The 14,669-nt window shown below is 38.0% G+C and overlaps 1 long non-coding RNA gene across 1 annotated transcript in view; it reads left to right on the top strand.

The window, feature by feature from the left end:
* Window positions 1–13,172, top strand: part of LOC122560962 (uncharacterized) — a 46,252-nt gene extending 33,080 nt beyond the window's left edge. The window contains exon 3 of the long non-coding RNA XR_006314863.2: window positions 12,930–13,172. This is a non-coding gene — a long non-coding RNA (uncharacterized LOC122560962). The remainder of the gene's footprint in view (window positions 1–12,929) is intronic.
* The last annotated feature ends 1,497 nt before the right edge of the window (window positions 13,173–14,669 follow it).

The raw sequence follows: 14,669 nt of genomic DNA, 5'->3' as shown, positions 1-14,669 counted from the left end.
TAGGCCACTGTTGGAATATTGTGTGCAATTCTGGTCTCCTTCTTATGGGAAAGATGTTGTGAAACTTGAAAGGGTTCAGAAAAGATTTACAAGGATATTGCCAGGGTTGGAGGATTTGACCTATAGGGAGAGGTGTTGAATAGGCTGGGGCTGTTTTCCTTGGACTGTCAGAGGCTGAGGGGTGACCTTATAGAGATTTATAAAATCATGAGGGACATGGATAGGATAAACAGACAAAGTCTTTTCCCTGGAGTAGGGGAGTCCAGAACGTGAGGGCATAGGTTTAGGGTGAGAGGGGAAACATATAAAAGAGACTTAAGGGGCAAATCTTTCAAGCAGAGGGTGGAATATTTATGGAATGAGCTGCCAGAGGAAGTGGTGGAGGCTGGTACAATTGCAACATTTAAAAGGCATCTGGATGGGTATATGAATAGGAAGGGTTTGGAGGGATATGAGCCAGGTGCTGGCAGGTAGGACTTGATTGGGTTAGGATATCTGGTCGGCATAGATGAGTTGGACTCTGTGACTCTAAATGAAATTAATTAAAGAAAAACTCAGGACCAATGCTGCCCCACAGAGTGAGGATACAAATCCAGTTGATGTGAATTTTGGGGTGCCTCAAAATAGATTAAAAAATGAAGTAGTCCTTGAGGAATGGGATAGGTTGGTAAGCTATCTATCTCAGGAGCATAGAATGCAGTTGAAAGATTTGTTACTGCAATACAAGGACATCTGTAAGAATCAGATGGGGAAGACGAATGCTATTGTACATGAAGTAGATGTAGGGATTACTGCTTCGATAAAACAACACTCTCTCGGTTTAATCCTTTCAAAGCCAGACAAGGTCCAAATGGAGGTGGAGGCCATGCTCGACGAGGACATCATTCGAACCAAGCCAGAGCGAGTGGAATTTGCTGATTGTCTTGGTTCCCAAACCCAGACAGGACTCGGCAATTCTGCGAGGATTATCAGAAAGTCAACGCCGTTGTAATATCAAACTCATATCAAATTCCTAGATTGGAGGACTGTATCAAGAAAGTCGGACAAGCCAGTTACATCACCGAGTTCGACTTAATGAGTGGTTACTGGCAGGTATCTTTATCAGAGACGGTGAAAGAAATGTCCACGTTTGTAACCCCAAATGGGCTATATCAGTGTAAGGTAATACCCTTTGGAATGAAGAACACACCCGCCACATTCCAGAGACTTATGAACAGAGTTGTGGCTGGGTTAACAAACTGTGCAGTCTATTTGGATAGTGTAGTGATCTTTAGTAAGTCCTGGAAAGATCACATGGTACAATTGGCAGAGCTCTTTGAACAACAACAAGAAGCAAAACTGGAGATAAACTTAAATAAAACAGAATGTGCGAAAGCAGAGGTGACATTCTTGGGACATAATATCGGTCATGGAAGGTTGACCCCACAGAACCACACAAGGATGGAGGCCATTGAGGAATTTCCATCACCAACCTCGAAGAAAGAAGTGCTTCGATTCTTAGGACTCAGCGGATTCTTTCAGAAGTTTGTTCCAAACTTCAGCAGTGTAGTGGCACCATTGACCGATTTGCTGAAGAAGAACACAAACATTCGGTGGACAGAACCATGTCAGGAGGCATTCAAACATTTGAAATCAATATTAACCACCAAACCGAACTACACCATACTTGTCAAAACCTTTAAAATTGCCATCGATGCTAGTGACATAGGAGTTGGAGCTATACTCCTACAGGAAGATGAGGATGGGATTGAACTGACAGTTGGTTACTTTTCAAAGAAGATCAACATCCACCAGAGGAAATAATCAAAAAGGAACTATTGAGTTTGGGACTGGCCTTACACATTTTAATGTGTATGTCACAAAGACGGTTGTGTACACTGATCACAATCAGTTTACAGTTTTAGAATGCTTTAAAGACAAGAATATGAGATAATTTTGTTGCAGTCTTATGTTACAGACTTTTAATTTAAAAATCAAACATGTTGCGGGTCAGAAGACTGTAATCACAGATGCGTTATCACGGATTTAACTGATAGAATTTAGATGAGATTTGTCTCTATTTAATGTTTCTTTATATAAAATATAGGAAGAAGTTGATTAGAGTTATCTGTATATTAGGGTAATATGTAGAGAAAAAAATGAATCCATCTTTTCATTAAGATGGTTCATTTTTTCTTGGGGGGAGGTGTTATGGGGATGTGGGTGTGCTGTACTTTTAAGAGAGTTAAAAGCTCGCAGTGATAGCACCAAGTGTTCTCAATATGACACAATGTAACATGTGGCCCAGCTATTGGGGTAGCTGGTTGCCTGGAAATGACAAAACAGATTCAAATTAGACCCATCCGTTTAAATTATACCCTGAAAAATACCAAATTCCAATCAAGTTTGAATTGAGTATATTGACAATCTTAAAAGCCAATTACGCAATCCGATGCTTTAGGGGTATAAGACTCAGGGAAATTGAATAGTTGGGAGGAGAACTGCCAAACCAACAACATCTGCACACTGCCCAGAAAATAGTTCTCCTTAAAAGAACCTTAATCGATCGGTAACCTATGAAGCAGACTTCCCAAAAAGAAGATGACAAGAATTCAGAGAAAAGTGAAAGTGGCCTAGTTTTGAGATAAGAAATATTGTTTTTAAATCTGAATTGGGAGTTTTATCAGACTAGTATTATAGAAAGGAAGGTAAAAGATAGATTAGAGGAAGGACTCATAAATGGTTGTTAGTTAATTATTCTGATATACTTTAAGAAATAAAGTTATTAATTTTTACTTTAACTAGTTCTTGGCCAATCAAATTTTCAGAGATTACTGCACAGGATGAATCTTTTCTGTGTTGCTGGTTTTAAATTAAGCAGGAGAGTTTACCCCATGTCGTAACAGTTGCCACAAATGCGCAATGTACCTTTAAGGGACATGTACATGAAATCATCGCTATACCACAGTATGTGACCTAATGGTACAAAGCTTTCAGAGTTCTGTTCTTTTGCAGCATGACACATTGAAGGAAGCATCTGAATTGAGCCAAGACATGCAAGAACCTGTGGTTGTCATGTACATATGTAGACACTAGGTGCTGAAATACAAATTTGTTGCACTTTTCAGTATTATGTGACCTAAATTTTGTTTTTACGTTATGGCATTATTATCACAGTGTGATAGTGGCAAATCATCAAAATATCACACTATTGTGGGATATCAATTATCGAAATATCACACCATTGTGGGACATCAATCATCAAGATATCACCATTGTGTCATATCATATCAAAATATCATGCTATTGTGATGTATCAAATCGTCAGAATATCACACCATTGTGGTATATCAAATAATCAAAATATCACGTTATTGTGGTGTATCAATTCATCAAAATATCACGCCATTGTGGTGTATCAAATCAGCAGAATATCACACCATTGTGGTATATCAAATCATCAAAATATCATGCTATTTTGGCACATCAAATCATCAAAATATCGCACCATTGTGGCATATCAAATCATCAAAATATCACGCCATTGTGACATATCAAATCATCAAAATATCGCACCATTGTGGCATATCAAATCATCAAAATATCGCACCATTGTGACATATCAAATCATCAAAATATCACGCCATTGTGACATATCAAATCATCAAAGTGTCATACCACTGTGGTGTATCAATCATCAAAATATCACGCCACTGTGACATATCAAATCATCAAAATATCAAGCCATTGTGACATATCAAATCATCAAAGTGTCATACCACTGTGGTGTATCAATCATCAAAATATCACACCACTGTGGCGTATCAATCATCAAAATATCACGCCACTGTGGCGTATCAAATCATCAAAATATCACACCATTGTGGTGTATCAAATCTGTGGTAGGGTGGGGTGGGGTGGGGAGGTTGACCATTGTCCATCCCACCCATAATTCTAATGGAAGTAGAAAGACAGCAGGATTCATGTCAAACACAATCTACTTGATTGAATACCTTTCCCACCTTGCCATTGGCAAGAGAATCTTGCTTTGTTATTTATTTTATTTGAAAGTACTATTTATTCACAATTAACCATGACCACATCATAACGATTTGACTTTTCTTTTCTACCAGAGTTGCAAAAAAAGCCATTTAAAATACCTTCCACTAAACAGTGCACAACCAGTTCATTTCTTCCCATAATCTGTTTTATAAAAGGCAATTTAAAAATATTCAATTGTGCGATCCTCATTGACAGAGAGTCTCAGATCTCAGGTAGTCAATACAGAACAGCTCAATTTCAATACTTCTGTAATAACACCATGTAGTTGTGTTAAATTCAAAGTATTGATGTGATTCATACTCCACTATCACCAGATGAGGTTACTGAAGCATTTGGTAATAAGTGTACTAGTATTGGTAATCTTTCTGCGATTTGCCCATGAAGGGGACTGTAACACTCAGCATATCGCAACACAGTTTGATTTTGGGTCTACCTTCACCAACGATGGGAAATTGTACATGGTCAGCAAAGGGGAATACTTTATGTGGTAAATTATCTTTAATCATTCTGTGCTTTCATGTGTTAAATACAGATACATATGCATAATGGAGCACGGTTACTTGTTTGTAAATCAAGGACACCAAAGAAAATTGCAGTGTTCTTAATGGCACTGCTGATTGAGATTAGATAATTGAACACAGATCAAAATTCAACCTAGAAAAATTCTGTTCTGTTGGGCTCATTTTTAGTGAGTCATAAATATGACATTATTTTCCATTAAAATGGTCTTCAATGTAGTGATGTAAAAATGCAGTGGCAGGCTGCAAAATGTTTAAAATACCAGTTTTAATAGTTTTATAACTTATTTGGCACAGCACTTGCAACTTAATTGGAATCACAAATAAATTTGAAATGTTTGTTGCTATTCTTGAGATACCAAAGTGGTGTGGTATTATCATTCCAGAATGATTAGCTGCAAAGTGACTTTCCATTTCCTTGTGTGTTATTTGCATACTGCGACATAGTGGGGAGTCCCTGAAAGTACCATGAACAATGCTAGCAACATTCAATTTTGTTTACCATGGTCAGAATAATGGGGTTGGTTTTTTACCAAATAGGAGGACTTACCGATGTTGGGGTCAAGTTCAAGGACCTGGCTTCTCAGTTTGGAAGTTAATGGTGGACGAAAGGCGGTCCCGACTGCAGGTTTCATATTGAAAAGGGATGCAGCATTTAGGTTTAAGGCATCATGAAAAGAGACACCTGGATGGGAGAGGAGGAAAGGGTTGAATTCAAATAATGACTGCAATTAGACTGGGAGACATTCAGGTATAATAATGCCTCCTTTGAATTGCTCCTCCAGGTACCAAAGATAGATTGGGAAGTGCTTTGACAATTCAATGGGAGGAAGAAACCAGCAAACTTCATTAAGAAGGCTGGCTTTAGGTCACAGATGAGATCAGCAGTCACCAGTTACCAATATATCAATTAGGATGTACTTTTTTCTCTGGTGATGGTGGCATAATTAGCAAATCAATGTTCTGTATTGAACATAATTACATGGTGTTCTGAGAGAACAAGAGGGCAGAAACATTGCATCTCTCTAGACTACCTGTGTTCTGAGACTCACTGGCACAGACAATGGGTGACCACCTAATTTCACTGGCCTTAAATCATACCACAGCATTGCATGCTGTTTAACACCACCTACCTGGACAACACTGTCTTCATGGACACTGGTATTCAATATCTCCATGCTGTAGAATCTCACTGATCTTTTAAACCGGGTTGCAATTTCTACAACCATGAGCCACCAATTATGGCCATATCTGTCCATCTCTTTCACGTTTCCTATTGCCCCTCTGGGTGATGCAGCCCTACTCCCTCAACTTCTTCCTCTCTCTCAGTCAACTCCTCACCAGAGGAGTCAAAATCTGATAAGACCTACAGTTAATTGCTGTGCTCAAATCCGAATCATCCCCAAACTCCAACAATATGTGTTGCACCTTATTACCATAGGCTGTCTCTAATGAGTTCACTCACTTGGCAGTTCCTTGTTTTAATGCCTCTTAACCTTCCAGTGCTGCTCTCAATAGCTTTGATATTCAACCACCTCTTAACTGTTGTTGAACTTGCTTCGCTGGTGAGCTTCTGATGCTCTGCAGATCCCTGGCATCTGTTGTAAAATTTTTAAAAACTCAGAATTGCAGCTGATTGATTTCTTAACATGTTTGATTGACCTTCCCCCACCAACATCACCACTGTGGCCCTTGCAGCTAAGTAGCCAATAATGACTTTTAAATATTCTTTTCTCTGGGTTACTTTTGCGACACAGAACTTTGATTGTTCTCAATATGTAGGTGAAGCTGCAATAATTACCTATGTTGGGTTTACATCTTATTTTGTAACTTTTGAAGCATCATCCTACAGCTTCACATCCATCTGATTATTTCCATTTACCTGTTTCACCACCAGGAATTTGTTTATTTTTGACATTTTATTATCTTATTATCTTTGCCAAGCTCTCATTATAGTCATTGATCTTTTTACCATTTTGTGTGTCTTCTGTTACTGCAGGTTCTTTCTGGTGGCAATGGAATTAAGATTTACTTTGTGTCATTACAATCCTTGTTAGCTGAAAGAATGGAGAATTACAATTGTATGATTATAAAAGCATTGGAAAGAGACATGGAAGTTTTATTGTCTATGGGTTGTAAATTTGCTCGCTGAACTGGCACATTTGTTTTCAGATGTTTCGTCACCATGCTAGGGAACATCATCAATGAGCCTCCAGTGAAGTATTGGTGTTCTGTCCCACTTTCTATATATGTGTCTTGCTTTCTTAAGGTGGGTGATATCACTTCCAGGTTCTTTTTCTATACCATGCAAGGACTGTAATAAGCACTACATCAGACATCCAGGCTGAAAACTAGCCAACAGGATACACAAACACCAACTAGCCACCAAAAGACATGACCCACTATTACTAGCATCTTTACATTCAGATGAAGAAGGACACCACTTTGACTGGGACAACACACCCATTGAGGACAAGCCAAACAGAGACATGCATGAGAAATCCTGGAAACCTGGCATTCAAACCAGATCTCCATCAATAAACACATTGATTTGGACCCTATTTACCAACCTCTGAAAAAAACCCAGAAATGATATGACTCTCCTTAAGAGACCAAGACACATAAATAGAAAACAGGACAGAATACCAGCGCTTAACCAGAGGCTCACTGATGATGTTACCTAGCATAGTGATGAAACGTCTGAGAACAAACCTGCCAGCTGAGCTAACAAACTTACATCCAGAACCTCAACCTGAGTTACAAAGCTTCTCATAAATCTTATTATCTATATTTTCAATACATATGTACGGCTATTGCTTTGCCTTAATCCAACCTTTACATTTTGCTCTTCTTTTCTTATTCAGCAGAATCAAAGCTACCAGTCCAACAAACATTTGAAATATGTCAGAGTCACAGCCACATGTTAAAGTCAGAATCAGTAATATTACCTTTTGCTAATGGTTTAAAATAGATGATTATTGGATTAGCTGTTGCTTGCTGAACTCCTTCCTGTTTTCCTTTCTATACAATTCCACCTGTTTTACTAAACAACAGTTAAAATAATCTCTGGAGTCTATAAAACAGAGTGTAGATGTAGGTTTTACCTCAATAAGAATGAGCAAATGGACTGTGGAGCAATTTAAAACTCAATGGTTTTTCTTAGAGGTTAAAAGATCCACATGTAAAATATCTTTACATTTGTTTATAAGGATTCAAATATCACTAGAGATGGTATGAGTTTATCTTCAGCATTAAGACAAGAAGTATGTGTTTCAGTAAGAATAAACACATCTTTAAACACATCTTTATTCTTGATCACTCAGGAGCAGTTGGTAATGCAGTAGTTTCATTGTCATGAACACCATCAATACACACGCTTCTGAATAAATAAGGACAAATGTCATGGCAAAACTGCCAATGTATATGTACGTTTGTTATGATTCATTTGGGTTCAGAATTTTCAGCACCGACTGAGTTAGGTAAAATGTTTTTTCGAGAAGCTGCTGATTTAAAATTTGGTGTAATTCAATGCTGCACAAAAAAAATCAAGTTACAAAACGTTTAAACTATTAAAGTGCAGAAAACAAGAGAATGGTTCAAATGCACCTTTTGCAAATGGTGTTTGAAAGGATTTTGTAACATCAAAACCAATGGAAAGATAAAGATTAAAGTGATGAGCACATTGTACCCATGTAACTACTGAAAAACAAATGCATTTCTGTATTCAAAGACCAATCATGTGGCTTGCTTTTACATTTTTCCCAGAGCAGTGTACACCAGTATTAAGGCAATAAATAGATTCCCATATGTAAGCATGGATCCAATTAAAACGCATGTTTTCTCTGGCTCATCAAAGTGTAAACAACTCACTTATTGTTTAAAGCTACCATTAGTCATGCCTAAAGTAATATCAGCGTGTTCCTTTATCAATAATGCAATTTTAGTGCATTTCTTGGTGTTCGCAAGCAACATAGCTGATTCAGGAAGCTTAAGATTGTGACGCAAACAGTAAAATAGTGCATTATTCACCCAAATGATGATGACTTTGTAGCACTTAAACTCCCTAGCTGCTAAAAATAAAGTCAAGCAAAAATAGCCAGCTATTTCAAAAGGTCATTGGCATGTCTATACGTCACAATGGTATTATCATTCTAGTCTGACAAATCCATGGAATGTTTCTGAATGAAATTAATCTGTAACAAGCATTATCAACTAAGAAAAGCAGTCTGATTTCGGGCGAGGGCAACCAACCGTGTGCTTGGCTATAGTCAGTGTGTCTGACATGACACAAACTGACAGATACAGTGCTGTGTAGTGCACATCCCTTTGAGCAAATGGTTCCCAAGGGCTCAGATGAAAGCTTCATTTACCCCAAATCCCTCTGAATCTCTTAAGACATAACATCTGTTCAACTTCTAATGTAAAAAAATTTGCTATTTACAAACTTAGGTTCTCACAGGAGCACTGATTAATCAAAATATCTTAAAGTCTTTTCTTAGAAAAAAAGTCTGCATTGAACAAGCTTTCTTCATCTTTTCAATCCACCTTGCTCTCTTAGTCATGACTGATCAACATTGTTCACATTGATTAGACAGAGTAGCTATAAGGATCAAAGACCTGGTTAAAACCATGCAGTGCCTTTCCTTGCAATCTGCTTTGTGTAAAATGCAAAATGTTGCTGGAAATTTGCCTTCTCAAAATGAAATATGAAATAGGAGGTAATAATATCAGACTCATAATTAGCATATTCATCATTGTCAGAAGATATTCATTTATAAATAATTTTCAGAAAATAAAAATTAAGCTGATGTTCTCACAAACTACTTACTGTGTAAATGTTACAAGATATCTCCTCAGCTTTTCATCCTTTCAAGAGTAGTTAACACTTTGCTGCAGGCAGGAGGATTACTAGAACATGAATGCTTTTGACTTCTGAAACAAAAATTACGCTGTGCTCAACAGAAGAAGATAGGATTCAAGAAAGAACTGTATTTGATGGTCAGTTTTTCCCATCTCTGAGCACAGAAAGAGGTCACTTGGTCAATCATGTACAGAACTGCTCATTGCTAGCACAATCCAAAACAAATCCCACTGTGCACCCTATTGCCATATCCCTGTAACTTTCTATTTCAAATGTTTGTCTTTTTCCCTGAAAGTATGCATGATTTCTACCTCAACTACTTACAATCGTAATGTATTCATAGTCTCCTAAATATTTAAATAAATACATTTCTCCTAACTTTTCTCTTTCTTCTCTTAATAACCATTTTTAATTCATGATTTTCACCACAAATGATTCAATGATAACAAATAATTTGTTCCCCTATTCATGATCAATTTTAAAATCTCTTGCATAGTTTTACACTTATTGTTCCATTGAAAGTAATCCCAGTATTTTAAATGTCCTCTTATAATAATTGCCTTTCACTGGTATCATTTTAAACAATGGTAAGGAGAGACATAAAGTCAAAAATTATTGTCTTGCATGTGTCAAAACTGAAATACAAAAACACCGACTGTAGAAAGAACAGTTAGGGTGGCACAGTGGCTCAGTGGTTAGCACTGCTGCCTCACAGCACCAGGTTCAATTCCAGCCTTGGGTGATTGTCTGCGTGGAGTTCGTACCTCCTCCCTGTGTCTGTGTGTGCTCTGGTTTCCTCCCACAAGTCCAAAAATGTGCAGGTCAGGTGAATTGGCCATGCTAAACTGCCCATAGTGTTAGGTGGATTAGCCAGAGAAATGGGACTGGGTAGGTTACTCTTCGGAGGGTCAGTGTGGACTGGTTGGGCTGAAGGGCCTGTTTCCACACTGTAGGCAATCTAATCTAATCAATTTATACAGCATAAATAAGAATGCCAATTGATTGGCATGGAGATGTAGCAGGTTCTATTAACTGTCCAGTTAACTGGCTTATTGGTCAGGGTATTGCCAAACAGATGCAGAAAGGATTGGTTCTCTCCAATGCTTTTTCCTCATTGGAAATATCTGGAACGATTACACTTAGCAAACAAGGCCCTGTGTATGAATAAATGTAGATTCTAGCACACACAAATGAGCCTTACTGATAATATTAAAATGGGTTTCTGGTGTAATTTTTAACATGCTCAGAATTATTTAGTATATGTGTTCCAAAGCAGAATATGTCTGATATTGGACACTATGCAACAATTTCTCCCCTCCCTGGTGAGTTGGGAATAATGTCAAATGAGAAAATGAAATAGGCAGAGAATGAGAAAATTACCTCTTCTATGTTGAGAAAAGGTGCTTGACTTAGTCCTGAAACCTGAAATGTTGAGTTCAAACTTTCTGAATTAATTAGGTTTACTCTTAGACAATAAAGCCAACTTCAATTTTATTAACTTGGGCTAGATCAGATCAATGAGCCACTTATGTAGCTTATTAATTTCTAAGAATTACTGGCCTTATTTCTACATAAATCTGTAGTTATGGTTCTATTATAGAAACTTGCAATTGAGTGAGATTTTGAAACTAGAATTTAAAATGAAAATGTATTCATAAATATCTAATTATCTTAGTAAAATAACTGAAGAAACAACAACATTATTCTGGCACACTTTCTTGACATTGAGCGAGCATTTGATAAAACGTGCCATTATGGAATCCTAGTAAAATATGATTCAGTGGGAATTGGGGTAAACTCTCCAATGGTTTGAATCATATGTTGCACAAAGAAAGATAGTTGTGGTTATTGGAGACCTTTCGTCTCAGCTCAGGACATCACTGTATAAGTTTCTCAAGGTAGTGTTCTAGGTTCAGCCATCCTCAGTTGCCTCACCAAGGACTTTGCCCCCTTCATAATTTCAGAAGTGGGGATATTTGCTAATGATTGCACAACATTCCACACCACTCTTGAGTCCTCAGATACTGCAGTCAATGTCAAAATGCAGCAAGATTTGAACAACATTCAAGCTTGAGCTGATAAGTGGCAAGTTACAGCTGTATCACACAAGTGCCAGGCAATGACCATTTCCAGTAAAGAGAATTCAACTGTTGCCCCTCTACATCATCAGCGTTATCATCACTCAACCCCTCACTACCAACATTTTAGAGTTCCCATTAATCTGGATAAGCCATATAAATACAATAGCTACAAAACTGTGTCAGAGACTGGAGTTCTATGCTGAGTAGGCAACACCTGAGCAAACCCATGACCAGTACCATCTAGAAGAACAAGGGCAGCTGATTCATGGGGTCACCACCACCACCTGCAAGTTTCTCTCCAAGCCACTCACCAACCTGACTTGGAAATATATTTCCTTCAGTGTTGCTAAAGCCATGGAACACTTTCCTTCATGGTATTGTGGGTATATCTAGAGTACATGGACTGCACAGTTCAAGAAGGCAGCTCACCATTGTCTTCTCAAGGGCAACTAGGGATGGACAATAAATAACGGACCAGCCAGAAGTACCCTCATTCCTTGAAATTTTTTTTTAAGTAATTCACTTCCTGACTCCCCAGTCTCCAGGATGTGATGAATTGCTCTCCAATTGTCTAGATGGGCACAACATCAAATAAGCAGCTGATTAATTTGGTACCCAAACCAACACTTTCAACATCACTCCCTCCAGTACCAATACAATCAAGAGACCATCTAGCCAGCTCTCCTTGGCTTTCAATGATATTACTGTGCTGAACTTTCTCATCATTCAGACTTGACCAGAAACTCAACTGTTCGGCAGCTTAAGGCTATGGGTACTAAAGCAGGTAAAACGCTGGGTATCTGCTGTTAGTCCATCATACTCAGCAAAGCTGTCAACATCAATGTCAAGCACGGGCTTTTGGGAGAAGCTGGGATTTTCAAGTAAAAACATTATTGTGAATAATGTCATAGGAAACATGCTGATAAATATAAATTTTACACTGCTTAAGCAATTTTTGTTATTTAGACCACAGGGAAGTAGAAAATCATGAACAATTGATTCTTTCCATTAATCCCTCTTTCAACTTGAAAATCCTCTCCTTTCCTAACCGCAGTAAAATCCAACCAATATAGTTTCTTCATCCCTATCAGAAAAAAAAAACTAGTATCTGATTATGCTGTAAAATGCTCAAAACTGCAGAGGCATCAATGAAAATCAAATGGTAAAATTTGGAACAAGTCCTGACTCATAGATGATCATGCGACAGCTGTCAAGGAGTCGAAAGTAATCACAGCTTGTTAAATGTGTGTAAATAGACATCACATGCAGCTTACCACAGTTATGATATTAACAAAAATGAACAAATCTTACAGTGAATTTTCAGAACTTTCCTCAGTAGTTTCCCTAACCTCTTCCATTTCAAGTGGTTGCTGCCATCTGCAAATTCCTCCCATCCTGACTCAGAACTGTGTCACTGTTTCTTTGCAGTCACTGGGTCAAACCCTGGACCTCCATCTGAACAGACCCCATCTACCTGGTTGCTGTTCGAGGGTACCTGACCACAAGATCCTGCAGCAACCCCACGACATGTTGCTTGCCAGGAATTCAGCAGGAGTCACCACAACCCAGTTCGTTGTCATAGCTATGCGACTGCCCAAGAAAACAAGACATTGCAGCAAGTTGAGAAAAAGGGCAAATTGAGAAAAAGGTAGCAATGTATTGTGAATAAAATATTTAAAGGAAAGCTCTCCCAGTAATGAATGTCTCAGAACTATAATCATTGCAATTCGCTCCATTCTTCACCAAATTTTATTTGTGTAATTCTGGTAGTCGAGATCACCCAACAACTCAGACTAGCTCCCTCCAGTCTGCTGGAAAGATAACAGAAAGATCCTGTGCCTGAATTCAACCTTACCTCCCAAGGTCTCCAGCTACATCCCTTCCCCACTCCCTTCCCCAGGTATAGACACACACCCCAAACCACTTCCCTCTCCAGGCTTGGAGAACTCCCCTCCTTCTGCAGACTTGGAGACTTGGAGACTGCCACCCCCAAACCCTTCCTTCACTGGGTGTGAAGACCCTCGTCCCACCCCATCCTTCCTTCCCCATGCTTTGAGACCTTGCACCCCCACTGCAGAATGATGTCAGATTTTTTTGGTAGGGTTATCACCTCACCGCTAACCTAATTTTCACCTTTAAGTGAACTCATGTTGATTTTTTATTTTAAAAAACTCATGATTCGCACAGTAGATTTTTTTTTCCATTTAAAATTGATTGTAAACTGCTACAATTGATTGAGAGTCCAATCTGTGTGTGTGACAGGGGAACCATTATAATCTCTCCCTGTCGTTGAGTCACACAGCAATGTAGGACAACTCGTAGTATTTTCCTGGAACACTAGAAGCATTGACAATGGCTTTGAATTAATTTTTAAAATCTTGAATTTCAATTTCAGTCTAGAAATGAAATGTAAGAAGCGTGGCTAAATCATGTACATGAAAGAAAGACGATGCCTTTATGTGTTACCTTATATCTTTGAAAGTATTTTACAATCAAATATCATGTAGGCAAACCCAGTAAGCACTATTTACTCTGCCCATCTATTCATCACAGTTTCAATTATTTCAATAGCTATTTTCGCCTTCTGTTAAGAATTCATTACAACTTTCAAGATATAGTATTACTGTACACAGAAAACAATGATTTCTTGAATCAAAGCAGAATCAAGCAAGTCTCAAAGTACATATGCTTACAGGATTCAATTTTTTGATTCATAATCAGTTTTTTTTTGCCTTGCAGGGTATTGTTGTGCAATTGATTTACTTCACTTTCAAATTAAGACAAAAGCCCATAGCATCTACAGTAAAGGTTATATTCCTCTCTATTTTGTCTATAAGCAATAAGAAGACTTCCTTGAGGAATGGGCATTCTCAAAGGCATTTGCGTACTCTGATACACATTTTCCTCTGTTATTTCACTCCAGGTCTGCACTTTAGTTTATTGCTGTTCTTTCTGATTTTCTGAGTGGATAATATCCAGCACCTGAACAACTTGGGCAATGGGGAGTTGCTTGAGAAAATAAGATGAGAATGGCAAAAATATGATTCTCAATTGGAAACAAAAGCTATTCTCCACCAATGTCAAAATGAAATTCTTGCCAGTGAGAAACCTTTTTGCACCCATTAGCATGTTACTATTACCTAATCTCACTTTATTAATATACAATTT

The sequence above is a fragment of the Chiloscyllium plagiosum genome, unplaced genomic scaffold, assembly GCF_037043375.1.
Source record: "Chiloscyllium plagiosum isolate Xiang-an unplaced genomic scaffold, Cpla_swu_hap1 HiC_scaffold_22, whole genome shotgun sequence".
NCBI lineage: Eukaryota > Metazoa > Chordata > Chondrichthyes > Orectolobiformes > Hemiscylliidae > Chiloscyllium > Chiloscyllium plagiosum.
This window is presented reverse-complemented; position numbering and strand designations above follow the sequence as displayed.